This window comes from Tamandua tetradactyla, chromosome 1 (assembly GCF_023851605.1).
Source record: "Tamandua tetradactyla isolate mTamTet1 chromosome 1, mTamTet1.pri, whole genome shotgun sequence".
Lineage (NCBI taxonomy): Eukaryota > Metazoa > Chordata > Mammalia > Pilosa > Myrmecophagidae > Tamandua > Tamandua tetradactyla.
The window spans coordinates 11498770-11525946 of NC_135327.1; the positions used below are offsets into that span (position 1 = coordinate 11498770).

Consider the following 27177-nt stretch of genomic DNA (forward strand, 5'->3'; position numbering starts at 1 on the left):
ACCCTTTTTGCTACCCATGCTCTTTTCCTAAGGGCAGGCACGGAGCTGGTATGGCTCAGGGGTTGAGGGTATGGTCTCTGGAATTAGATAGACCTGCTTCTTAATTTGGCTCTTCCAGCTGCTAACTGTATGATTTTAGATGCTACTTTCACTTTGCTGGGACTCATATGTAATAAAGGAATGATAGCAACAGTGTTTATCTTACTGAAATTTGTAATATAGTTGTGATATAATTCACAACTGTATAATGGTTGGCACGTTGCCTGGTATGTAAGAATCTCTCAGTCAATGATGATTAAGGACCACGTGTCCCAGTACGGGCCAGATAGCATCAGGCTACTCCTTCATCAGATATTGTTTGGGTTCCTAATTGTAAATGATGGTAGGCTACTTGTAATAACTTAAGCTGTTGTGGTGGGAGGGTGGATTACAAAGGCCAAGAATGCATCCCTCAGAGAGGGACTGGGACCAGAGCTGGAGCACTCTAGGAACCCAGAGAGCATTTCCATCTGGTCCCTCACCTCTGCTTTGTTGTATGTGCCTTTTACCTTCTTTCTGCAGGTCATCATTTTTGGCTACTCAGGCCACAAGCTGGATAATCACAACTCTCCTCAAGATTGCTTCTTTTCCAGTGACCTGCTCAGAGTGTGCTGGAATTCCAGAGCCCTGGGACAGAGACATGATTGACCTGGTTTGAGTCAGGTGTTGACTTCTGTTCCCATTAGCTGGGGCCTACAGGGAGGAGTTAGTACAAGAATGGCCAACCCTCAGGATTTGGGGTGCTGTGAAGTGCACAGTTTTTCACATACTATAGGGTTGTCTCAGTCACTGTCAGGAAATGATCTGTTTCCTTATGGGTCTGAGGAAAAGGCTCTTTGTTAAGAAATGTTTTATATGATTGATAATACTAATCAGGAAGGGATTTTCTTGTATGCCAACAGGAGATATGGAAAACATATCTTACAAGAAGAGATTTGTGAACAGTCCTGCAGGTATAGGACTATTTCTTGGGTTGCATTTAGTTGGAAGAAATAGAGTTAATGAGACAGAAGAACTAAGATGAACATGGTTTGGTGGACAAAATGATCGTGTATGGGTCAGTGAGGTAAATGGTAAAGAGTAGGAGACGATATAGTTTCCACTCTGTGGTGACCAGAAGAGAGAGATGAAAACCGAAGCAGGGCTTGGGAAGACTTTGTTTTGAGATCAAGAACTGAGACCTTGTGGAGAGAGACTCAAGTTGTGGAGTTAGTAAGGTAACCATTGAGTCTGTATTCGGTACACTGCTCATGTCTTATTCATTCATTTATTTATTTGACACATATTTTTTGTGTACACTGGGATACAAAAAATCCTTGTATCTTGTATCTATGAGAGCTTGCTCTCATAGTGCTTGCATTAGTTTCTCCTGTTAGTCTTACAAGAGGAAATAAACCAAGTATTCCTGGAGCCCCACCCCTTGCCCCATTGTCTTACTTCTTCTATTTGAAAGCACCATTTCAGGAAAATGTCCTGGACCTGAAAACGATGGGAGAAATGCCTTTGGTGATTCTGGAGAACCAGCTTGGGTTCTGATCAATCATGGCAAAGTTTTGCTATAATTCATCACCCTACTCCTTTTTTTTTTCTATTAATATAAAATTTATAAAAGTGTCTCACACAACCTGGGGGATGCAGAATCCAAGGTCTGTAGTGCAGACCACAAGCTGGCAGCTCTGATGAAGTTCCTCAACGAACTCTCAGGAGAGGCTGGCTGGGCAATTGCTTCCCACTCCTTTGTATCTCCACCAAAAAATTAGAAAGGAGGTAAGAGAATCAGTAATATTTGAATATCTTTATTGATTGAGCCTGTTTAATTCAGTCAAGGTCCTGGTGCCAAGCATGGGCTAAACGAGGTAGTCTGTACTCTTAGAGGAATTCTGTTTGTCTGTGCTGCATGTTCCAGTAGCAGAGAGATTCTTGATAGCTGTGATTGGACACATGTTTTTCATGCAAGTTGGTACTTGCTTTTTTTGGGCAGGGTACCTGCACCACTGGAGCAGATGCCACTCTTAATAAGCAGCTGCAGTTGACTTCTGTCTCAGGAGCTAAACTAGTCAAAACATTCATTTATTCATTCATCCCAGAAATTCAACCCATGTTCATTGATTGTCTTCCGGGCACCAGGCTTTATTCTGTGAGCTGGGGATACGATGGTGATCAAGACAGACCAAGTCCTGCCCTCATGGAGCCTACATTCTAGTTGAGGAGCTTATGTTTTTGTGGTTTTGAAACATCGCTAGGGATTTGGAACAAAACCTGGCACATAGAAACTACTCACTCACTGGATATGTGTTGAATTTGTTAAATGAATGAATGAATGAATAATGAATGAATTGATTGATTGAATGGGACTCCTTGAAACATTGTAAGCTTTCGAGACTCCTTAGGACTGGGTTTTATTGTATTTTCATTCTTAGTTTTCGAAATTACCTTGTTTAAACCACCTTGTTAGTAGGTAAGTCAGTAGATCCATGTACATTGTTTACAGCAGTTAAGGACAACGATTCTTCTTCCTTTGTAGACACCTCACATCTATGCTGTAATTCATTGATATCTGGGGCACAGCACATGAGCCACAGGAAACTGAGTAAGTGCAGGTGGCCTAGTGTTTCCAGGATCTTATAAAAGCTTTGGAGTAGCCAGAAGTGCAGTTGAGTTACAGAAGACTATGGAAGCCTGAGGCCGTAATTGCCAACCCTTTCTGATTCTTGAAGGGAATCCCTCATTTGTGGATGCAGTCAAGGCCATGGGCATCTAGTTTCCATTTGAATGATACATGCATTGACCATTTTTCCTGAAAGATCAATCAGAGAAGGTGGATATACTTGGTCAATTGCTGGGGCAGATATCAGCAGAAGGAAGAGAAAAATGAACCAGTGTGCATTGAGTATTTGGTAAAAGGCATTCACCTCCTCAGTGCCAGCATCAACCCTTGACACAGCCTCTCCTGATTTCCAATTAACCTTTCTAATGAAGACATAGAGACAGTACAGCACCACCATCATGAAAGTGGAGATATTCTTTCCTTCTTCCCCTTTTTGCATTGGCTGAGAGACATAGCATCTGCAGCAATGAAAAGAAATTGGATGTCCATCTCTCAAGTCTGTGAGTATTTCTATTTAAGGCAGCCAAGGTTGCTAGCCTCAATATTTCTACATATTTCTGGAGATCATAATGTTCATAAGTTGACAGGGTAGGAAGTTGGATGCAATATACACTGATCCTGGGAGGAATAGACCCACAAGGAAAATTATGTAGATGAGGAGGGAGACAAGGAGAGACTGGGTAGCAGGGCCTGCTGAAATCTAGATTTTAATGTATTTTGTTGGTTTTGAGTATCAAAGAATAATGCAGTGGGAGTTGGAGAAGACTCCACCATTGTAAAGCAGAGCTCTATTAGATAAAAGGTAACAAACTGAATAACAAATTTTAAAGGAACCTGATTCCCCAATCACACACATAAATGAATACTAATTTTCTATGTAAATATTGGGTCAAAGAAGAAGTAAAAAAACAAAAGAAAACAAAAACAAAACCTCCTTCGAAGAAAACTCCAGGCCTAGATCAGTTTATTGGTGAATTCTCTTAATATTTACGGAAGGAATACATTGATCTTAAACTTTTTCAGGAAACAAAGGAGGAAGGAAGACTTCCCAGCTCATTTTGTGACAGACATTACCAAAAAAAAAAAAAAAAAAAGAAAATTACAGACAAAAATCTCTTATGACTATAGGGTTAAAAATACATAATAAAATATCTGCAAATAACCTAATCCATCAATATTTTAAAAGGTTAATACATCCTGACCAAGTAGAATTTAACCCAGGGATACAAGGTTGGTTTGACATTTGAAAATACAATACTATAATTCACTATATTTACAGAATCAAGAAGAATAAATAAATTAAGGAGAGAAGGCATTTGGAAAAAAACAACTTCTATTCATGATTAAAACTCTCACAATCTATGTATAAAAAAGGAAATTTCTCAATCTAATAAAGGCTATTCACTAAAAAGCCACACAAACATCATATTTACTGATGACATATTGAACACTTTTCCACTAAGATTGAGGAGAAGGCAAAAATGCCCTTTCTCACCACTCCTATTTACATTGTACTGTGATAGTAACCATTGCAATAAAGGAAGAAAAACAAATAAAATGCGTACAGATGGGAAAAAGAAGTAAAATGGTTTTTATTTGTGGTATCATGATTGTTTATGCAAAGAATGCGATAAAGTAAGAAAGGCAAATAAAATGCGTACAGATGGGAAAAAGAAGTAAAATGGTTTCTATTTGTGGTATCATGATTGTTTATGTAAAGAACATGAACGAATCCACCAAAGCAACTATTAGAAATAAGTGAATTTAGGAAGCTTGAGGATTCAAGTTAACATAAAAAAAATCAATTTTATAATTCATATACTAGCAAAAATATTTGGAAAAAAAATCTAAAAATCCCTTTGCAGAGAATCAAAGTGAAAACAAAAGATGAGGATAAAATTTAATAAACTATGTGCAAGACTTACACTTTGAAAACTATAAAATGTTGCTGAAAGTAATTAAGCAGGACCAAAATCAATGAATGTTTATGGATAAGGCGACTCAATAGTGTTAAGATGTCAGGCCTCCCCAGTTTGACCAATAGGTTCAGTAGAGATTGAGATTCCAAACAATAGAGATTGCAGCAGGCTGTTTTCAGAAATGGCTAAACTGAATCCAAAATGTATACAGAAATTCAAAGCACCCTGAGTATCAAAGATTGGAAGACTTATACTGTCTGACCTTCAGGCTCATTTTAAAATTATAATAATCGAGACTGTGGTACTGGCATAAAGATCAACAAATTGATCAATTGAACAGAATAAAGAGCCCAAAATAGACCCAAACGGTCAACTGATTTTCGACAGAGGTGTCAAAGCAATTCAACGGGAAAAGGACGGCCTTTCAATTAATGATACTAGAACAGCTGGTTATCGTTATGAAAAAAAGAACGGTCTTCAATGCCTAATTCATACCATATACAAAACCATAAACCTTTCAGCAAAAGCAGAATATCTTCATGACTTAGAAATATTCAGTCATGAATATGATGACTTTCATATTCATAACATAATATTATGAATATTTAGAAAGCCAAATCCATAAGCGAAAAACTAGCAAATTAGAATTCAAAATTCAAGTAAAAATTTTTGCTCATAAACAGACATGGTTAAGAAAATTATTAGGTAATCCACAAACTGGTAGAAAATATTAACAGAACATATATGTGACTGGTATCCAGGATACAGAAACTCCTATGATTCAATAATAAAAGGATGAAAACCCAAGGAATTTATCTGTGGTCTTTTCTTAGATGCCCTTTAACAAGTTGAGGAAATGCCTTTCTGTTCTTAGTTTGTTTAGTGTTTTTTTTAATCATGAAAGGGTGTTGGATTTTGTTAAAGGCCTTTTCTTCATCTAGTAAGATGATCACGTGGCTGTTTTATTAGATTATAGTGGTATTTATATTAAATGATTTTTGGATGTTAATACACTTTCGATGAATGTGTTCTCTGCTAGTAGGGACGTTTGATTTCAGGTATGAAATTGAACCCATGATAGGATCTGGGGGACACTGGATGCCACGACTGTGTTTTGGGGGGAGGTTGCCCGTCCCAGGTTCTATTAGCTCTCCAGTTCTTTCAGTGCCGACACCACTGCCTTTATACCGTCAAGTCCTAACTTACACCTCTAGTCAGGTGGACGTGTTTCAGGTTAATTAGGGGCCTCAGTCAATTTAGTTCATGGGCTGTAATTACAAAGCACCTAAGACCTGCAATTTCTGTTTTAATTAAAATAAACAGTGTGGAGGGGCTGACATCACACTCGGGCAACCGGTGTGGAAGACCTGGGTAATTACACCAAAGCTGAGCCTCTTGCTGCAGAGCAGCCTCAATCGAGACCCACGATGAAGCACAGGGCTGGGCCATTGGGGAGTGCTAATTACCGGCTGTGAAACCACAGCTCAAACCAGACAGGTCGGCTGGTTGTGTGATGACATGAGAACACGCTTCTTTCAAGTTGGAACGGAGCTGTGACCAATGGGGCATGTGCTTGTGCACGTGTGTGTATTTACATATGTGATGTCCCCGGCATGTATCTATAACATGTTTCCATGCCCACATGCAACGGGATGAAAAACATTCTGATTCTAACTGCTGGCTACAGAGGTCCTCTTGGGAGGGGAATTACCCTTGCTTAGGAAAATGATGTTTCACTTAGAGAGAGTAAGGCGTATCTTAATTGCTCAGCTTTAGAAATTATAGGAATTTGGGGATGAGGTAGAGCAGAGAAAACAGGAGTGGCCAAGGAGAATGGAGAGAAGGTTTCAGGAGGTTAATGTCTAAGGAGAAGTGCCTCATGGCCAGGGTGACTCAGGGATGCAAAAAAGAGGGCATTTAATATTTACTGAATGTTGTTAGCCTTCTATGGTGTAAACACCCTCTGACACTGCAAACCTTCAGTAAAGTCATCAACACATGCAAATATTTTGTGGGAGCAAAATTTTTTTGTGTGTAAAAGTCAAGGAGAAAAGACTGAATTCTGCATTTGGGTGGGAGTATGGGGGTGTGTGTGTGATACATAAGAGGGTAAAAGAATCAAGGAGGAATGGGGAGCCAGGAGAGACCAAAGATTGTAGGTTTCTGGGAATTTTCAGCAGTTGTAGGCAAGGAATTGGACTTCCCACAGGGTATAGAAGAGAATCCCACATTTATTTTAGACAATAAATCTCACTGTGGGAGTCTTTCTGGCTCCCCACAGCTTTGATGATCAAGTCTAACATTATTTAAATGGCTTCACCAGGCCCTTCATGATATGGGTCCTACTTTCCTTTCCAGCCTTGCTCCCTGCCGTTTAGACCTTCATTTCCTTCCTGGCCACAGTCTCAGGCTGGGAAAGTTCTCTTTCCCAGCCTCTCTGGCTAAGCATGTCAGAGCAGGTTGGGAAAACCCAGTTGTCTTACTTTGGACCTGCCAGGCGCTACCAGGTTGATCTCTTCTCAGGCATGGTGGAATAAGTACGGGATTTGGTGGAGGATGGAACTGTTTTAGAATCCTTTCTTTGCCACCAACATACTGTGTGGCCTTGTATAAGTTAGTTAACCTTTCTGAGCCTCAGTTTCCTCACCTGTGGAATGGGGCTTGTAAAGATCGTACAGCATTGTTGATGCCTTTAACATACGCATATGGAACACCCATCCTATGTGCAAATTCCCTGCCTTTGTGAAGGGTGCATTTATTAGGACACTGAGGGAGTTAAATGAGAACTGGAGGTAGAACTCCCCTTTCCTTCTGCATAGTATGACGTTCCCTTTTCCTTAGGAAGTCATAGCTGGTTTGCTTACCTGGCCTAAGGGGACTCTCCAAGGGGACCTCTTTGGGTCAAGAGGTTGCAAGTGGGTAGGCATGGGGCTGAGCAACATGCAGAGCAGTGGCTGTGGTTTGGAGGCTGCCTTGAGCTTTCACCCAGACTTCCGGCAGCTGGGAAGCAGCAGTCATCTTTACAGAAAGAAAGGTTTTTAAGTACAGCAGGCAGATGGGAATTGCAAGTGAGCTCTGGGTCCCTTTCCAGGACCCACCATGCATAGCCAGGAGCTCTCAAGAGAGGGAAGCATTTGATTTCTGGTGAGCTGTACTCACGTGCAGTGTGTGTGTACACACGTGCACAGATCCTCCTGGGGAACAGCCACATTGGCAGACCCCACTGGCATACCAGTCTATGCACACTCACTCATGCGTTCTATTTTCCCTATATATATGAATACATATATACATGTATTTGGAACCACATTTTCTCTTCCTCTTCTCACAACTGGATATCTGGAAAGAAGGTTATGAAAACTGAGGCTCAGAGATGTGAAGTTACCTGATCAAGGTCACACATCCTTTATGCAGCAGAATTAAGCCTCAAACCCAAGATCCACAAATGTTTCCACTAAATTAGGCTGCCTTTCTCGACACACACACCGCACTCAATGACAGGTACACACCGTCCGCCATTTGTATAACAAAGGCATTGCGGTGGGACAGCTATGAGTCTAGGCTCCAGTCAAATCCTAGCTCTGTCACATTTTACTTCTGTGACCTAGAGCAATCCTTGCACTTTTCTGCATCTCAGTTTGCTCATCTGTAGAACAGGGATGAGAGTTGTCATGCATGTTAGATGAGGTAACAAATGTCTAAGTTCTTGGCACCTTGCCTATCACAGAGCAGATGCTCAGCCAGCGTTTGTTGTCGCTACTACTGTTCTGCTGTTGCACTGAGGATTGCCACCAAGGCAAGGAGCTCCTACTGGGATTGTTTCAGACGTGTTGTTTCAAACGTGGCTTAAAGGGAAAGGAAATAAACTCTCTAGCAGCCCCTAATTTTGGAAGAGACTGAAAGAAGCCCGGCAGCAGAGTCCCACAGTGGTGTTCACTTCTACTCCAGCGTCTGCTCTTCGGGGACCCCCTTCTACCCGCCCCCCCTCAATTTACTGACCCATGTGACGGACCCATGTCAGACTCGTTTCAGGGTCTTGGGTCTGGGCACACAAGGCCCGCAGGGCAGCTCCTCACCAGCGCTTGGGACAGTTTGGCCAGTTCTTGCTCACCTCGTCCCAGAGTGCTGCACGCGCTGCTACAAGTTCGCAGAGGGCGGAGGACGGCAGCACCCGGTGCTTCTGTGGGTCGTCGGGGCAGAATGTGTCCCTTGTCTGGGATGGGCTCCCTGGGGCCGCTGCCGGGTCTGCCGTGCCGGGCAACCGGTCCCCCACCCTGATCTGCACATGCATCGCCAGCCCCAGACCTGGTGGGATTGTCACCCCTCTCGTGGTGGCCATTTGAGCCCCTTTAGACCCATGGTCAGAGGGGGGCTTCTGATAACCCCTGCTTCTCAGGATTGTCGTGAGGATGAGGTAAGCTAATGCAGGAAGCACACCAGTTTGGGCACATCGTAGTTGCCCCCTAAATGTATTATAATTACTGCCATCGTCATCACCGTTGTCATCATCATCATCATCATCATCATCATCATCATCATCATCATCACTGGGTGCTGAAGGCCAGCTGGCTAGGGATGAGAAACAGGCAGCAGCCACGGGACCGGAGGAAGCGAGAGCTTCATGCCTCAGTTTCCAGTAATGCAAACTAGCTGCTCTTTTAGAAATCTCCTCCCTCTACTCTAGTTAGAGGCTCAGAATCTCTTGCTGAACAATTTAATAGCCACCCCTGGGGAACTGCACTTTTTTGAACCTCAGTTTCCTCATTGGATGGATGGGGAAAATAAAATAATTCCTGTAGAGTGTAACTGAGTGGATTAGGAAGACAACAAAAGTAGAGCAGCTAGCACTGTGCCTGACGCCCAGCAGGCGGTCATAACGTGGACAGCTAAGCCAGCATGCCTGCCTTCTGTGACTGTTGCGGCAAGGTGGCTGGGAAGGTCAGGGCTTTGGTGTGAACATCGTGGAGATTGCAGCTGGATGGAGATGATGAAAGATTGTTTTTGTCTGGGTCCTGCATAGTTGACCTTGGACTGCTTCTTATTCCACAAGAATTAGCTTTCTAGAGCAGGTCCTCGTTCTCTTTGAACTTCTGGCAGTTTTTCTCGGTCTCCTTTCTGGGCTACTCTTGCTCAAGTTGTCTCTTAAATGCTGGTGTTTTTATCTAAGGATTTCTTTTAATTGCAGAGCTTCCTCTTCTGTCCTAGTTACCCCTAAATCACCAATTCCTGCCCTGAGCTTTCTCTTGAAGTCTGAATCTAAATATCCACCTAGCTACTAAAAATCTGTGTTTGAATGTACCAGAGGAAACTCACATTCAGTATTCCCAGATGTGACTCATCATCTTCTCCTCAAATCTCCTCCATTTTTCCGTCTTCTGTGTCTCAGTGATGTTGCTACCATCCAAAAAACTGTTCAAGTCCTGACTGGCTAGGTATCATCCTGTATTCCTTCTTTTTTATACTCTATATGCTCTATCCAATCATCCATCCATCCATTCCTCCATCCATCCATCCATCCATCCATCCATCCATCCATCCATCCATCCATCCACTCAAGTATTAACTGAGTATCTGCTGTGAGTCAGCCACTTGCTAGTTGGTCTAGGTCACTAAATCCTCTTAATATTGCCCTAAATGTTTCTAGAATTGTATCAATCAGGTTTCTCCGTTGCAAATGGCAGAGTGTTTACCTAGGAAGAAAAGAAAATTAACAAAAATTTTGGGGAGCTCACAAAATTCATGGGAGAGATGGAGGAATTGCCTTGAAGTCAAGCTTCTAAAAACTGCATTGCCAATCTAACCTGACGGTGAAACTGCTATTGCTGAAGGTGTCACTGAATACTAGCTTTGAGGAACCCAACTTTATTGGAAACCACTGATGTTGTAGGTGCTGCTTCTGGGTTGGCAACCTGACATGGCAACCATGTAGTCTGAAAGGGAAAGGCCTTGGCTATTTCCCACAACAGCAAAACTGCAAGTAAACTCCAAGCATAGCCAATTCCTTGCATTGTCCATTCCCAAACAGAGTGCCTAATTGATGAAGATTGGTCATGTGCTTGTGTCATAGTGGCAAGGGAGTCTGGAAATTGAGTTCTGACTTCTAATTCAGAGATAGAAACTCATTATGTTATAGTTTCTCTAAACGGCAAAAGGTAGTTGTAAAGATGATGTACAGCCATAAAAAAATGACAAATTTATAGTGAAGTAATCCATCTGGTTTCCTCCGTCATCACTGCTGATGTCCCTGGCCCACCTCATCATCTCTCACCTTTACTACCCTGGTCTGCATCTAATCCAATCCTCACTTTGGCTGCCGGCTCATTCTTATCTAATGTACAGTTGTAACATTGTTCAGTGTTCTTCTGTAGCACCCCACTGTCCTAACACTTTAGCGGCCAATGTGATCATTCACGATCAGTCGTCTCATGGTTTTTCAGCTTCACCCTCTGCCGCCACTCTTTCTACTTCTCTCCTCCCTCCCGCGCTCTCATGGTAACTTGTCTCAGGGACCCTATGTTACTTAGAGCCCCAGAGGTGAGTAGAGAAGATTCTGTTGAGTGAAGGCACACATAGAGGGCATGCCTGTGATGGGCTAGGGGCAGTTTAGGTGAGGGCCTTTGAATATCTCCTCCATTGGACCTGGAATCTCCCCATAGCGCCCACATGTCTGAGTTCAGCGACTCCGCGTGTCGCCCTTATAGATGGTAAATCTAGTGAGCAGGGCCTCTGGTGAAGTTCTTAAGGCTTTGAAGAGAAGAGTGTTCCTGTGTCCCATCTCTATCTTTCTGTTTCCTTCTCTCCCTGCTTCTCTGGGACTCGACAGTCAGCATGCCCCCTCCCTCAGTTAGCCTGATGCGACTGCACCTGGCAAAAGCCAAGAAGGCAGTAAGCCGTGGGACGGCAGGTGGGGAGAGGGACTTGGGGAGAGCTCGTCACCCTGTGAGCATGGGCCTCTGGTATTAAGTGCAGCAGGTTTGTTGTTTCAGGACCAAACAGCAATAATTGTTTCAGGACAAATTCATGATTGCAGGGTATGATCTCACTCTCCAAAACTGTGGAATCATAGAAGCAGAGAAATTTCTAAAAAAGAAGTTTTCCTGATGTTATAAGGGGGAAAACCTGAGGTTAGAGGTGGTAGCTATGTGCAGGCTTTCCATTCTGCCAGGAGGGACCTGCCTCAGATTCACTGGGTTAGGGACAGTCACCCTGGCCAGCCTGGGCTCTCCAGGCCATCCCATCCCGCCCAGCCCAGCCCAGCCCAGCCCAATCCTTGATCCATGTTGCTCAGCACAGGAAGTGCATTTGGAACCTTGCAGAATTGGGTTTTCCCTCTTGCCTGGGGATGCAGGTCTGGGCTTTGTATTCCTGGACACTCATGTTCCCCATGCCTCACGTTTGATGTGCCCCAGTCTTTCAGCTCAGCCTCTGCCTCAGTTTCCCTGCTTACTTCTCTGTTGGCTGGAGACCTGTGATGACATCTGTCCTGACAGTCTACCCATCCCCTGGCTGCCTTCAAGTTAGAGACTCCCCAAGGTGCTAGCGACCTTGAAGCCCCCAGGGTTCCTCCTGTATGTTGGAGGACGCATACTCGCTGACTGAGACTGCCTCAGTCTCAGTCTGGCTTGCTTATTAGTGGTGGAACTTTGGCTATGCTATTTCTTATCTCTGAGCCTCTGTTTTTCCCTCTATGAAATAGGGATAATGTTAAGTGTACATACATCAGAAGGATGTTGAGAGGATTAAATGAGAAGATGTGCATAAAGGATTTAGCACAGTTTCTGGCACATAAGAAGTAATGATAATACCATTAGCTCCCGTTTATTTGCTTACAAAAAGACACCTGGTTAATTATTAATGGATAACAAAATGCGCCTATTTTAAGTGTCCAGTTCAATGAGTTTTGCAGGCTGCACAAACCCATTGATCCACACTCCAGTCAAGATACCAAATACTTCCAGCACTCCTGAAAGTTTCCTTGTGCTCCCTCCCAGTCACCCGACCCCCCAGGCCTGCTTTCTATCACTTTAGAGTTTTCCTTTCTAGAACATATAAATAAAACCATACAGCATTTATTGTTTGTTCTGGCTCATTTTTGTTCAGCATAATGTTTTTGACATCAATCCATGTTGTAATATTTTCCCCCTTTTTGTTGCTGAGCAGGATGCGGATGTAGGGATTATAGCACAGTTTATCTATTCAGCAGCTGATGGGGGTTTGAGTTGTTTCCAGATTTTCATTATTATGAATAAAGTTGTTCTGAATATTCATAAGCCAACCTTTGAATAGACTTATGTCTTCATTCCTCTTGGGTTAATACTCTGAGCCTCTGTTTTCCTGTCTGAAAAATATAATGCATTACCTGTCTTCTAGAGTAATGCAGAAGCCTGGAGTACAGGAAGAGATCGGCAGACAAGAAACTGTGTGTAATGAGATGTGAGATTGCTGTATTATATGGTGAGTGTATGTTCAACTTTACAAGAAACTACCAAACTATTTTCCAGAGTGGTTGTAAATTTTATCATCTCACCAGCAGTGTATGGGAGTTTCAGTGCTCCACTTCCTTGTCAGCACTTGGTGCTTTCAGTCTTTTTAATTTTAGCCATTCTAATTGGTACATCATGCTTTCTCATTTTGATCTTAACTTGTATGTCCTGATGGCTAATGAACTCATGTGTTTACTAGTCATTTTTATATCTTTTCTTTTGAATTGTGGTTTAAATCTTTTGCCAATTAAAAAAATTGCACTGTGTTTAGTTATTATTGAGTTGTAAGAGTTCTTTATATATTAGGGGTACAAATTCCTTTTCAGACATATTTGTTATGAATATTTTTCCCATATGTGGCTTGGTTTTTGTTATCTCAATGGCACCTTTCAAAGAGAAGACATTTTTAATGTCCAGTTTATCATTTTTAAAATAGGTCATGCCTTTGTCCCTATCCAACAAACATTTGCCTAGCCTGATGTGCAAGTATTTTCTTCTATGCTTATTATAGAACTTTCATGGTTTTACTTTTTGTGGTTAGAGCACATTTTGAGTTAATTTTTATGTGTTGTGTGAGGCAAAGGTTAAGGTACTCTTTTTGCATATGCATGTCCATTTATTTCAGCACCATTTGTGGAAAAAACTATCCTTTCCCATTGGATTGCCTTGGCATATTTGTGAAAAATCAACCACCCATATATGAATAGGTTTATTTCTAGGCTTTCTATTCTGTTCCATTGATATATGTCCATCTTTATGCCAATATCACACTGCCTGGACCACAGTAGTTTTGCAGTACATCCTGAAATTGGGTAAGTGCTGTAAAATGTTCTTCTTATGCAAAATTGCTTTGCTTTTTCTAGGTCCTCTGCATTTTCCTATACCTTTTAGAAACAGCTTGCCAAGCTCTTTAAAAAAAGAACAAAACAAAAAAACTACCTGAGATTTTGATTGGGATTGCATTCAATTTATTGATCAGCTTGAGGTAAATTTATAGCTTAACAATCTTGTGTTTTCCAATCCATGAACACAGTATATCTTGCCATTTACTTAACTAGTTATTTTCTCTTAGCCATGCTTTTGTTGATTTGACTGTACATATCTTGTACGTATTTTTGTTAAATTTTTCCCTGAGTATTTATGGGTTTTAAGTTTATTCCTAAGTATTTTGTAAGCGGTACTTTAAATTTCCATTTCCGATTGTTCATTAGTAGTAGGTAGAAATGCAGCTGATTTCCATATTTCGACCTTATGCGCTGTGACCTTGCTAAACTCAGTTCTACCAGTATTTTTTGCAGAATCCTTAGGGGTTGCTCAGTTCCGTCGCCTGGGACTGGAGGATAATGTGAGTACCCCTACACAAGAGGGGTGTCGTGAAGACTAAAGAAGACGCCACATCTAAAGGATTTAGCCGAATTCCTGCGTATATTAAATAAAAGTAACAAAACTGATAGCTACCGTTTTTGATACACCAAAACTAATCTGTGCTGCCAGAAGTAAAGATGCTGGTTACTCTCGGGAGGCCATGACAACCATAAAGACATGGGGTGAGGGTGGGGGCCTCGGGGGTGCTGGGGATATTCAGTCTCTTGATTTGGGTGCTGGTTGCACAGATGTGTACAGCTTGTGACCAATCGGAGATCCGTGCATTGGCATGTGCTTCTCTGTATGCTCATTATACTTCAATAAAAGGCAGAGGCTCAGACAGTGACGGATTGGTTTTGAGCTCTCCTGTGCTTGACCCTGAGCCGTCTCATTGAATACTTAGGGAGACTTTGCAAGGTGGGTCCTACCACCACCCCAATTTTAAAGACAGCAACACTGAGACCTCGCAAGCTGGAGCTCCTCGTGCCAAACCCACGCTGTGAGTAGCGAAGGTCAGCGTCACCCCAGCTTTTAGACGCTTCACCACTACGCTGTGCTGCCTTGGGTTAGTATTTGGTTATGAAGCCCACGAAAGCCTTAGTTCTAGGTCTGAGGGCCATGCTGGAGAAGTTTGGCCTTGCACTGGAAGGACAGGGAGGCTGTGGGCAGGACAGGCATGTTTCGGGGTGCAAAGGGCAGCGGCGGAGGGGCCGGAGGGGGCCTGGGAAGACGGAGCTGGAGCAGCTGGGTTCCTTCACTCCTGTCACTCCTCACTGTCAACCCAGTCTCTCAGAACCGACCTGCCCCACGCACAAACACTGTGTAATTGCCTGATCTGGCCTGGGGAGCAGAGCAGGGGTGGGGGGACGTTTATTTTTCATTAAGAGGCCAGAATGAGAGTGCGGGAGGAGGTGCTCGGCGTGGGGAGCTGCCTCAGAAAATGTGCTGACGAGTCCAACCTTATCAGCCTCCACCACACGTTTCCGGTACTTCAGCCACTTGTCCAAGCCTTACTTTCTTCATCTGAAACTATTAATACAGCCAACCTTGCCAGGGCTTTAGGGATGATTTTATGAGATAATGCAGGAGACTGGAATTTAAATCCTCTTCCTGTCACTTGGGGAAGTGGCTTTTGAGCAAGCGTAACCTCCTTGGGCCTCAGTTTTCTCATCTGAAAAATGGGGGTGTATTGGCTATCCTGGAGGGCTGTGTGAGATGCCAACTTCGTGATAAAAATTAGAGTATGTAGCAGAAGGCTGGAATACAATAAATGCTTGGTAAATATCAAAATGTCTGTGAACTAAAATACGCTGTTGGAGCAGCTTTGCTCTTCTCCGCACTCTGGATCTCTGTGTCCCACGCCCCTGGGGAGTCGCCGCTGGCTGATCCTGCCTGGAGCGCTCTGTGGACCCACACGCATTACATGCCCCACACCATGACACTGAAATGCAGCCAGTTGCCTCTTCTTTGGTCCAGATGATGACGAGAGGTTCTCTCACTGACCTGGGCAGGTGGGTATTTATTTAGGTCTCCTACCCCCACCCCTACCCCAGTATCTGGGCCCGTAGGAGATGGCAGCCCCAGCTGAGTGTCTCCACCACAGTGCTAGAAGCCAGGCAGGGCAAAGAAGAGGGAAAGAAATGGCCCTGCTGATGGCTGGGGCTCTCCTTACATTATTGTGTGGTGAAGGCCGCTGTGGGGGGTGGGGAGTCTGAGGGGCTGGGTTGGGGACCTGGGTGAGGCTGCCTCTGAGCCTGCAGCTTAGGTGAGGATGGAGCATCAGTTGGAGGCCAGTCCCGGGCTCTGCTCCCAGCTTGCTGTTTGCTTCCTTAGTGACACTTGTACGGGGGACCTAGCCATCCTAGGTCCACACTCAGATCTGCCCTTCTCAGGTTTCCCTGATAGGTCACTCCCTCTCACTGCCAGGATTTTATAGATGTGCTTCCCCAGTTCATCCTGTCTGGAGCACATTTCCATTTTCTATTTCTCTTTCGCATTTCCTAATGGGCTGTATCTGCATGGACATCATTCCCCCAGGAAGCCTTCCTTGACCCCTTTGGGCTAGAGCCGATACCTCTTCCCTGTGTCTCTGCAGCCCTTTTGCTCCCCCAATACGGAGTGCACTGTCCTGTAGGTTCTGGGTGCTTGTCAGGAATCCCTCTCCCACTAGACTATAAACTAGGAGGCCGGGATGTCTTGTTCACTATGATGTCCCTAGTACCTGGCACGTAAGTGCCCACAAATACATGCTGACTGGAGGAATGTTCCGTGTGACATCCGAACCATACTTCCAAGGGTCGAGTGGGAGGCGCCCAGCTCAGGGATGCTTAAACAATAACTGAAGAGGCTGTGCAATTTAGGGCTTTTTAAAAACAACAAAAATGTTGGTAGAGAATGACTGAGCCCCTATTCTAAAAGGACAAACCTATATGGGTAACTTGGAGAAAACCGGTATAGAAAAAACCACTCGTGACGTCCTGTGGGGGTCTTGCATAAGCTCCCATTTCACACCACTGTGAAGCTGGTGGAAACCCCGGGCTAGAGTGGCCAAGGGAAGGGTGATGTTCTGGAGACACGTCCCCTCTATAGCCCATGATTTCCTGACATCTCGATGAAGATATCTTGGCCTTTTGCTCACCTTCATCTGGTCTCACACCCTTATTTGTAGAAAATCCCCAGCTTTTGCTTATGATCCTACCCAAAGCTTACTTCATGGACCACTGATGGTTTTCCTACGGAGCTTTGCTTCCTGTAATCTGCCCGGGAAAGTGTCCACCCCAGCTTTTTATTCAATGGACTCTCTCCTCTGCCCAATGTGCCCAGAGCTACACAACCTTGGCTTTATAACCTGGGCTTCTAAACTCCCTGGGTCTATCCATGACTAGAGTTTTCAGGAGGAATTGATGGAGGAGATGTTTCTAGTCTCCTTCCTCTTTGGTGGGCAAAGCAACATCCTGGGAGAGTAGATTTCCCCACTGAGTGGGGAGCATGGCTGCTGTGGTATTTCATGGGTAACCCCACGGACTTTACCCTCTCCCACACCCCGCTGTGGCAACTCACATGGAGACTGATCCTGCTTTATTCACATGCTCGCAGCACCCCCTTTCTCCTAGCTGTGCCGGGGGTCTGATTGGCACATAGGCATTCATTCTCCCACGCTGACAAATCCTGCACTATGTGCCCGGGATAGGAAGGTGAATAAGATATCAGTCACTGTTCTTGAGGAATTTATGATCTAGATACATGGTATTTAAACAAATAAGAATAAACAGAGCTTTAAACAATGGATAATAAGGAAAATGGTAGGTCAGACAGTATTTGCAAGGTCACTGGGGCATGAAAATATGTGATGTATTCAGGGAACTGAATGCAGAACTCTGGAGAACCTGGGTGGCATGACAGCAGGAGAAGCTGAAAGATCAACCTGGGGTGGCTTGGAGGAGGGTCTTGAATACTCTAGTTCCTTGTAGGTAGGAAGGGTCCTAGGAGTTCCCAAGCAGAGAGTGATGTGTTCAGATGGACACTTCAGAAAGATCCTTTTGGCAGCTGTGAGGAGGAAAGCCCGAAGCAGGATGAGACCTGAGGAGGGGACATCAGGTATTGAACTTTTCACGTAGGTGCAGCTGTTTTCAGGGGAGAGCATCCCGACGCAAGTCCCTTTGGAGAAAGATCACTTTTACAAGACATGTTTAGAGTCCCTCCTTGAGACTTCTTACAATCATTAAATTGTCCAAAGCCTCTGACCAGGACAAGTGAAGAGCCTGGTGGCCCCACGGAGGGACAGTATAAGTGGCAACCACAGTCCAAAGAGTCCATAAAGATAATGACTTCTACCTCTTCTCTATCTCCCATGCCATACCAGGATTGTGTCTCTATTCCAGGTGCTTCTGAAGGAACTGGGGGAAGTGCAGACTCATTAGTTCCTGAGCTAGGCCAGAGGTGCCTGGCTGCACTGGGAGGGAAATTTTGGAAATGTTCTGGTCATTAAGACATTTTAACAGCTTCAGAAAATTTAGCCACACTGATGTAGTCAAGTGGTTTGGTTAATTTTCTTTCCTACTGACCTTGAACAAAACCCTTCCAATCTCCTGGCCTGTGTTTCTCCACCTAAAAATGGGGAAGACACAAGTATAGCTATGGGCTTCCCACCTCCCTGCTTAGGAGTCTAAGCTCTGGCTCTGGGGCTCTTTCCCTGCACATTTAGTAGTGGTGACTGATTGACCCTCACTTACTGCAGGCTCAGGCCATGCTTTTGAAGTCAACTTTTGATAAACCCACCAGCTGTGCTCATTTTTGTTGACTCAGGAGGGTACCTGTGCCAGGCTCCAGAGCGCTTTTGTTTAGTAATATAACTGTGGTGAGGAAACAAGTTATGTCTTACTCTTCATTGGAAAAGAAAAGAGGACATGAGGGTGGTGGTGGAAGAGAGTTGGTTAGGAAAATCCAGCCAAGAAACTGGGTGTGGTTTCTAATACTTGAATGATGGACTGCCATCCCTGGATTGCCTGCATTTTAACTTTTGATTTGTTTCTGTAATAATTTCTTAAATCTTGGTGTTTCTCCGATTCCTCTTTCAGTCCCCTTCTCACTCCAGAAACCTCTCTAGGGGGTCCAACTCTGCCACATCCCTCTCCAGGCCAGACTTCACTCATGACTTCAAATGTATTCCCTGCTTTCTGGAACCTCCCCTTCTGTGTCCTGAAGACTCCTTAAACTCAACAAGCCCAAGCCTGAATGGATCCTTTTGCCTGCCAAACGTGCTCCTCCTCCTCTATTCCTTATTTCAGGAACGACACCACCCTTGACCTAGTCACCAGGTCGAATTAGTAGTCATCTGGGACTCCTCCCTGACCCCCTCTCCTATGTGCATCAGTTACCACATCCTGCCTCTGCAACTTACCACACATTGTGGTAAGTTATCTTACCACGATATGTGTTAAGATAACTTGTCCATCTCCTATGGGATTACTTAAAAAGCCTCCTTCCTACTTGGTTTCTTACCTACCAACCTCCCCTTCTACTGGGTTGACCCCCATCACCCTACTTCTGCCCATGATGCAGCCAACTCTCTCTCTCCTACTTGAGATCCTACATAAAGTCTTTATGGCTTATGGAATAAAGTCCAAATTCCCTACCTCAATATATTAAGTCCAATATATTAACTTGGACTTTGCTCTTATGTCCAGCTTTCTTTCCTGACTTTTCTATAAATGCATGTTATTTCAGTTACAAGGAACCATCTGATGTATCCTGGATGTACTTCCATGTCTCCCCATGCATCATTCCTGATACTTGGCATGCCCATCCTCCAGTAACTTTATAGTTGACCCTGCCGAGTTCTGATTCCTGTTGGCCTCTCAAACCTCACCCCTTAGCACTCTCCTCTGACCTCTCTGCAAACTTCAGTGCTGACTCCCAGGGCAGTCACCTTAACCCCTCCACAGTTCCCTCACCATGCATCAGGCAGTCCTCCAGAGGTGACCATGCTGATCTATCCCAAGGGCTGTGGCAATGGCCAATGAGCCCTTCTCATCAATGCCATCTCTTGCCTCTGATGGATGTGAGATGTTGTGCTCTTCTGAGTAGTCTTAAGTCATGTGGACACAGATTTAGATATTCTTTGTGTGACTGGGACCCCTCACCTGTACTCCCTGCTGGTGGCTGCGATGGATGGCAGTGATGTCATTAACATTGAAAGAGACCATACTATAGGACTGCAGTAATATGACCTAAATAACTCAATGCATGGTTGAGAGATGTCCTTTCTATGCACTTCTACAAACTTGACATAGCCAGAAAATGAATTATCATTCCCATTTTCTGGGCAAGACACACATTTGTTGTGGTCATTAACAAAACTTAGTAACATCCTTTGGGAGGATCATTGGAAACCATATTCATGGGTGGCACGATGGATGATGCAACATTGTGAGTAATGATGTCATCAGCATTAAATAGTGGTATTAGGGAACTGTAGACACATGGCGGTTTATATTGTTTCCAGACAAGCAGATCCCGTAGACACATGGCGTTGAGTTAATTCAGGACTTCTACCTTTTTCTCACAGTGGGAGGTATAAAACTAACAGGGAGTGACACTGGTGCTATTGATAATAAAGAATACAAAGAGGGAATTCCTAACCTGAACAGGAGGAGTTGGCTCCTAGACCCAATAAAGAATCCTCATATGCGCTGATTGGGCAACGAACAATACATAATCACTGGCCCTTTACCCATTATTTAAAATTTGTCGATAAATCGCTATGTTTCATATGGAACCATGAATTTGGCAATATAATTTTTAAGCAACTTGTTTATTTAATAAGGTCCTACAACAACTTTCCCATGGCTTTGCACACTTTAGGGGTGGTGGATGATTTTATTTAAATTTGAAATGTCCTTTGAACCCCCAAAGGGAATATCGTGTGTGTCATATGCCTATATTTTAGTTGGGCTATTTCTAAGAACCCTACATATTTGGTGGGAATCAGCTCGTTTGTTTTTTATTCTTTATTTTTTAACATTTAAAAAATTTTTTTGATTTGAAAGATGTCCAAACTTATTAGAAAGTCACAAAATAATGCAAACTCCATTCAGAGAGCTCCAACATACTTATAGCCCCCCAAAACCCAGATCCAACAATTTTACATTTTTGCCATTTTTTGCTGTAACATCGTGCCTCTCTATCTGTCTGTCTATCCATCAACCCATTTTCTGAATGTTTGAGTGATGATTGTGTGCATGATATTCCTTAAACACTTAATACTGCCATGCATATTTCCTAAGAACAAGGATATTCACTTATGTAGCCATCTTAAGTGAAATTATCATATTCAAGCAAATTAGCATTGATTTAAAGCTTACAGTCTCTATTCCAATTTTTCATATGTCTCAATAATATGAAATTTATTTATATTATTTTTAATATACCTTTTCCCCTCCCTTGCTAGATCCCATCCAGAATCATATACTACATTTAATTGTCATTGTTTCTTTAGTTGCTCTTTCTTCTCTGTTTTTAACAGTGGCAACATATATACAATATAAATTTTTCTCACTTAGCCACTCCCAAGCACATCATTCAATGGAATTAATCACAATCATAATATTGTGGTCCTTCCAACACCTTCCATTACTTAAACTTACCCATCTTCCCAAACAGAAACCTTATAACTGTTATACATTAACTGCCCACTTCCCCTGCCCTTGGCCAACTATACTGTAATTTCTGTCTCTATGAGCTTGCATATTCTCTGCTATTTTCTTTACAGTTAGTTATCATGGGGCTTAAGTTTAACATCCTAAATCTAATATCAATCTTGTTTGCTTTGATACCAACTTAACTTCAATAGTATACATCCACTATGTTCCTATACTCTTCTGTCCCCTAACCTTTTATGTAGTTCTTATTACAAATTACCTGCTTATGCATTATGAGTCCATAATCACTGCTTTATCATTACATTTTTTTTTCACATGGGCAGGCACCAGGAAACAAACCTGGGTCTCTGGCATGGCAGGCAGAGAACTCTGCCACTGAATCAGAGTTGCTGGCTTCGCCCTATCAATACATTGTATGCATTTGTCTTTTAGATACTGTTGGAAGTGAAAAGAGGAGTTGCAAACCAGAAATATAATGGAACAGGTATTTATATTCCCATGTTGCATCCTCACCAGAGTTCTTTTATTTCTTTACGTGCCTTCGATCTATTGTCTATTGTCCTCTCCTTTCAACCTACAGACCTCTCTGTGGCATCTCTTGTAAGGCAGGTCTACTGATGATAAACTCCCTCAGCTTTTGTTTATCTTGGAAGGTCTTAATTGCTTCCTCATTTTTGAAAAATAGTTTTTCCACATTGGAATTCTTGGGTGAACATTTTTTGCTTTCAGTACTTTAAATATGCCATCCCACTGCCTTCTTGCATCCATGGTTTTTGATGAGAAATCAGCACTTTTGACACACTGCTTCTCTCTTATGGTTTTCAGAATTTTCCCTTTATCTTTGGCATTCAACAGTCTGATTATAATATGCCACAACATGAAACTATTTGGGTTTATCCTGTTTGTTGGGCATGCTGAATGTGAATATTCATGCCTTTCATTAAATTTGGAAAGTTTTCAGTCATTATTTGCTCAAATATTCTCTCTGCCCCTTGCTCTCCTTTTCTCCTTCTGAGATTTCTACAATGCATATAAAGTATGGTTGATAGTGTCCTGCAGGTTCTCAAGCTTTGTTTACTTTTCTTCATTCTTTTCCCTCTCTGTTCCTTAGACTGAAAGGTTTTGCTTGTTTTATCTTCAAGTTCACTGACTCTTTCTATTGTCAACTCCAATCTGCTGTTGATGCCCTCCTAGGGACTTTTAAATTTCTGTGACTGTGGTCTTCAGCTCTGTTTGGTTCCCATTCATAATTTCCATCTCTCTATTGATATTCTGTTTGTGTTCATCTCTCATTTTCTCATTTCCTTTAGTTCTTTGTCCATGTTTTCCTCTATCTCCTTGAGTATATTTAGGACTATTTTTAAAAGTCTTTGTCTGTTATGTCCAGGTCTGGTCCTTCTTACTGGTGATTTCTCATACTTTAGTCTTCTCCTTTTCCTGGGCCTTCACTTCCTGTTTTTTTTTTTTTTATGCTTTGTAACTTTTTGTTGAAACCTTTACATTTTGATATTTTAATGTGTTATCACTGGAATTTAGACTCTGGGTTCCATAAGCTTGTATCCAGCTAGTGTTATAATTGAGTTTTCCTTGAATGCCAAGAGCTGACACCAATAACAACAACAAAAGCTGAAGGAAAACAAAGAAAACGTCTTTCCCAGTCTTTGTGGATTGACCTGTGCAAGTACTCCCCTTTAAAGCCTTATTCATAGAACGGATTGCATGAGTACAGCTCTAGGCCAAAGTATAGGGGCCCCTCTGATCCTTTCTGCCCATGCCTCTTGTCTGGGACACGTGCCTAAGAATTCCCTCTTTACAGGATTACAAATGTCCCCACTTCCCTAAGAAACAGTTTCCTCATGATTCTGGGCACTGCATTGTATGTACCAGAGCCAGACATCTCTTGCCTGAAGCAGTACAACTTGACTCTACTCCCACAGCATTCTGGAGGAGAATTCTGTGCCGTCTTGTACATGCAGGGCAAGTTCTAAGACGGTGAGTCCCTCAGGTCACCACCAGAAAGACTGGGCCAGATATACTCCCAACAGGAGCTTGAGGGCCATGATCCTCCTTCTGGAACTGGGACCAAGGCTCCCTGAGAAAGATGTCTCTGCTAGTTCTTGCTGGTGTTCAAAGGTTCTGTGAGACAGAGCCCTGAAGCATCTTACCATGCCATCCTGATCACGGCAGGGCTGTTCATCTGTTTTTCTCTCTTTTTTTTTTAACAAGGACAGACACCAGGAAATGAACCCAGGTTGTTCAACTGTTTTTAAAAGATGTGAAAACTGAGTTCAGACTATCAAAATGCGCTGTAGACTGAAGGGGAAGTGGCCAAGAGCAATTCAATAAAAGTACATCAACAAGAGGCTGCCATAAACAACACCTAGTTGTAGAGATTTATGTTGCTGAGTAGATAGTATTACACTAATTTTAGAGATAAAGAAATGGAGGGTCAGAGAGATTGAGCCCAAGGGTACACTGGTAGTGAGAGTTGAAGGTGGGATTCAAATTCTTGGGACTCTGATCCCAACATCCATGTTCATTCCATTGTATGGTCTTAATAGAGATGAGTTAGAAAGCAATGTGACTCCATCACATCTTCTCTGAAGGTTTAGGTTTTAGAAACACGGATATTCAGAAAGTGTATACAGCCAAACTCCTGTGGGAAGGACATGTTTGTAAGATCTGTGTCAGAAAGACTAAACTCAAGAGGAGCCAAGACCTTTGAACAACCACTGAAAATTTTTAAAAAAGAAGTTTTCGTGTGCTGTGTGAAGGTAGATGGTGGAGAAGGCAGAGGCCACGACATGAGGAAGGTGGCATAATTCTGACAGCTATCAGAGAGAATGCTAAGCTGTTCAATTCATTAAGGCAAAGGCCTTCAGTCTGGGAAGATTGAAACTCAAGATAGGAGAAAGGCGAAAGGCATAACTCACTGCTCTTAATTAATTCAAGTCTCCAATCCAGCATGAATTACAGCCCTGAGTCCTGAAAGAACTTGCAGACGTCTTTTTGGAATTGCTGTCAGTCATATTTGAAGAACTGGGAGGGAGAGAGACGCCAGAAGACTAAGGATGGGCATGTCTTGTCTTGATTTTCAGAACCTGGATTCTAGAAATTATGGGCTCAAGGCCAGTCTCTGACAATGTGCTAGAAATGATTATTTAAAAAAGAGTAGGAATTATGTGCACTTAAAAAGGGAAGCAGGAATCGTTTGGAGGCTTGCTAGGTTCACTAAAAACTAGTATTTCCAAAATTTCATTATTTCTCCTTTGAAAACTAAGCTTCCTAGATTGGGTATTGTAGATATTTGTAATTTTTTTTTCTCTCCCCACCATTTGGACCTCTACTCTTTTGGGGGAATTTCCCCCTTTATGAATCTTGGTGACATGTGGATCTTATCTCCCACCATAAAACTGAAAATGCCACATGCTTGATTGCCCAGTGTCTCTCACAGGTGTTTTAGGTTTGGTGAGAGGGAGTCACACCTGACTCGAAGTTGGGTTGAAGAAATGCAAAGGAGCAGGGAGAGTAAGCGGAGAGTCAATTTTGTTAAAATTGCATTTCCAGGGGCAGAAGTGGCAGTAATGCTCATGGCAGAGCCCATTGTCTATGCCGATGGATTGGAAGCACATCCTGAAACACTGGAGCAGAACAGTAGCAGTAACTAGTTCTACTCTGTTCTTGGCTGTATGACTCTAAGCCAATTCTCCATCTTTCCAGAGTCTCCATAATAACCGCTCAGTAAATGTCTTCTAATAAAATATCCTATCAAAACAAAAGACACAGTCTCTGTTGCTTGCAACTAATAACCCTGAGCCAAGTGCCATATCTGGTAAGTCTGGGTAATCCTACCTGTTTCTTGATTGCAGCAGACATTTGTCAAAGATTCTCATGCTAAAATTAAGAACAAAATAGAGAACAGTGGGTTGCAAGATATTGTAGTGAGGAGAATAGGATGTTTGAATCCCTCAAATATTGGGTAATCAATCCGGGCTGGTTTCTAGTGACATGTTGTGGTAGACAGAACGGTGGCCTTCCAAAGATGTCCACATCTTTATCCCCAGAACCTATGGACATGTTAGGTTACATGACAAAAGAAGGAGATGGAATTAAGGTTGCTAATCATATGCCCCCAAAATAACAACATTATCCTAGATTACCTGGGTGGGTCCAATGTAATCACATGGATTTTTACAGTGAAAAATGTAAGTATAGAGGCAAACTTTGAGGAGGGAATGTGATGATGGAAGGAAGGTCAGAGAGATGCTTCCTTGCTGGTTGTGTAGATGGAGGAAGAGGGCCATGAGTCAAAGAATTTGGGCAGCCTCTTCAAGTTGGGTGAAGCAAAGAAACATTCTTTCTTTGAGCTTCCCAAAGGAATGCAACCTGCTGGCACCTTGATTTTGGTCCAGTAAGTCCATGTCAGACATCTGAACTCCAGAGCTGTGAGATAACAAAGTTGTGTTGTTTAAGGCACTAAGATTGTTAGAACAGCAATAGGAAGCTAAAACACGTGACCTGCATTCTCTGGTGGAGAATTTTAATAAAATCTTCAAACAGTATTGGACAGAGTCCTAGGGTTCCAATGGGGTGTCTCAGGGGCCACCAAGGAGGAGGAGCAGGAAAGGGCAAGGCAGAGGCAATGAGACTGCTCTGGGACCCACTCAGACTGCCACCAGAACAATACTGCTTTTGCTTTGTTTCAACACTGGGATTCTAGGACATAAAAGTTTGGAAACCATCATTGACATCACAGAGGCATTAATTGTAATAAGAGCTAAAGCTTATTGAGCTTTTATACATGCCAGACAGGATGCTTAGTAATTTATATATACATGATCTTATTTTATCTTCACAACAACCATAGGAGGTAGGCATCATCATTATGGATGGGAAAACTGAGGCTCAGAGAAAGTAAGTAACTCAACCAAAATTCCTCAGCTTTTAAGAGGCAGAGAAGACATTTTAACTCAGGTGGTCTTGTTCCAGAATTTGCAGTCTTAGGTAGGTGGATCAAATTTTTTATTGGAAAGAGCTGGGTGGAATATCACATTGGTGGCACAATTCAGGATCCAAACTTATTTTGTACAGCAAAAGATGTTTATTTGGGAAAGAGACAAAATCCTGCATTTTGGTCAGAAAAACAATTACAGCAAATCTATGGTATTACAAGAGAACTAATCAGGTTATTTGTTGGTTTGCTGCAGAGAAGCATTTGCTTTGGATGGAAGGTCATCATTTTTGGGGTGTATTATGAGTCTAAGTTTCTAGGAGCCCATGATAAAAAGGACATGACCAGAAGAATAGACTGTCTCATGATGTTGGGGCTCTCTGTCATCTGTAGCAGTCAAGACAAGATCAGACTTGGGAGGGGTAAGTTGATTGAAGATAGCTTATAGATATAAGATTCTAAGATTTAAGGGTTATTGTGCATAAGATCAAATGCTTGGAAGCCTTGGTGCTGAGCTTTAAGCAACCTTGTTGTCTCCTGATTCACAATGGAGAGTAGATCCTGGACTGATACATTCTTTCTCAGGGTGTGGCATCCAACATATGGGGCTTGGGCTTTATCCAGTAGGAAATGGGGATCCATAGCAGGTATT

General features: G+C 42.8%; 1 long non-coding RNA gene across 1 annotated transcript in view; it reads left to right on the forward strand.

Moving 5' to 3' along the window:
• Window positions 1–25285, forward strand: part of LOC143683491 (uncharacterized) — a 38099-nt gene extending 12814 nt beyond the window's left edge. The window contains exons 3-6 of the long non-coding RNA XR_013175475.1: window positions 562–702; window positions 12937–13020; window positions 22007–22058; window positions 25142–25285. This is a non-coding gene — a long non-coding RNA (uncharacterized LOC143683491). The remainder of the gene's footprint in view (window positions 1–561; window positions 703–12936; window positions 13021–22006; window positions 22059–25141) is intronic.
• Window positions 25286–27177: the final 1892 nt, after the last annotated feature.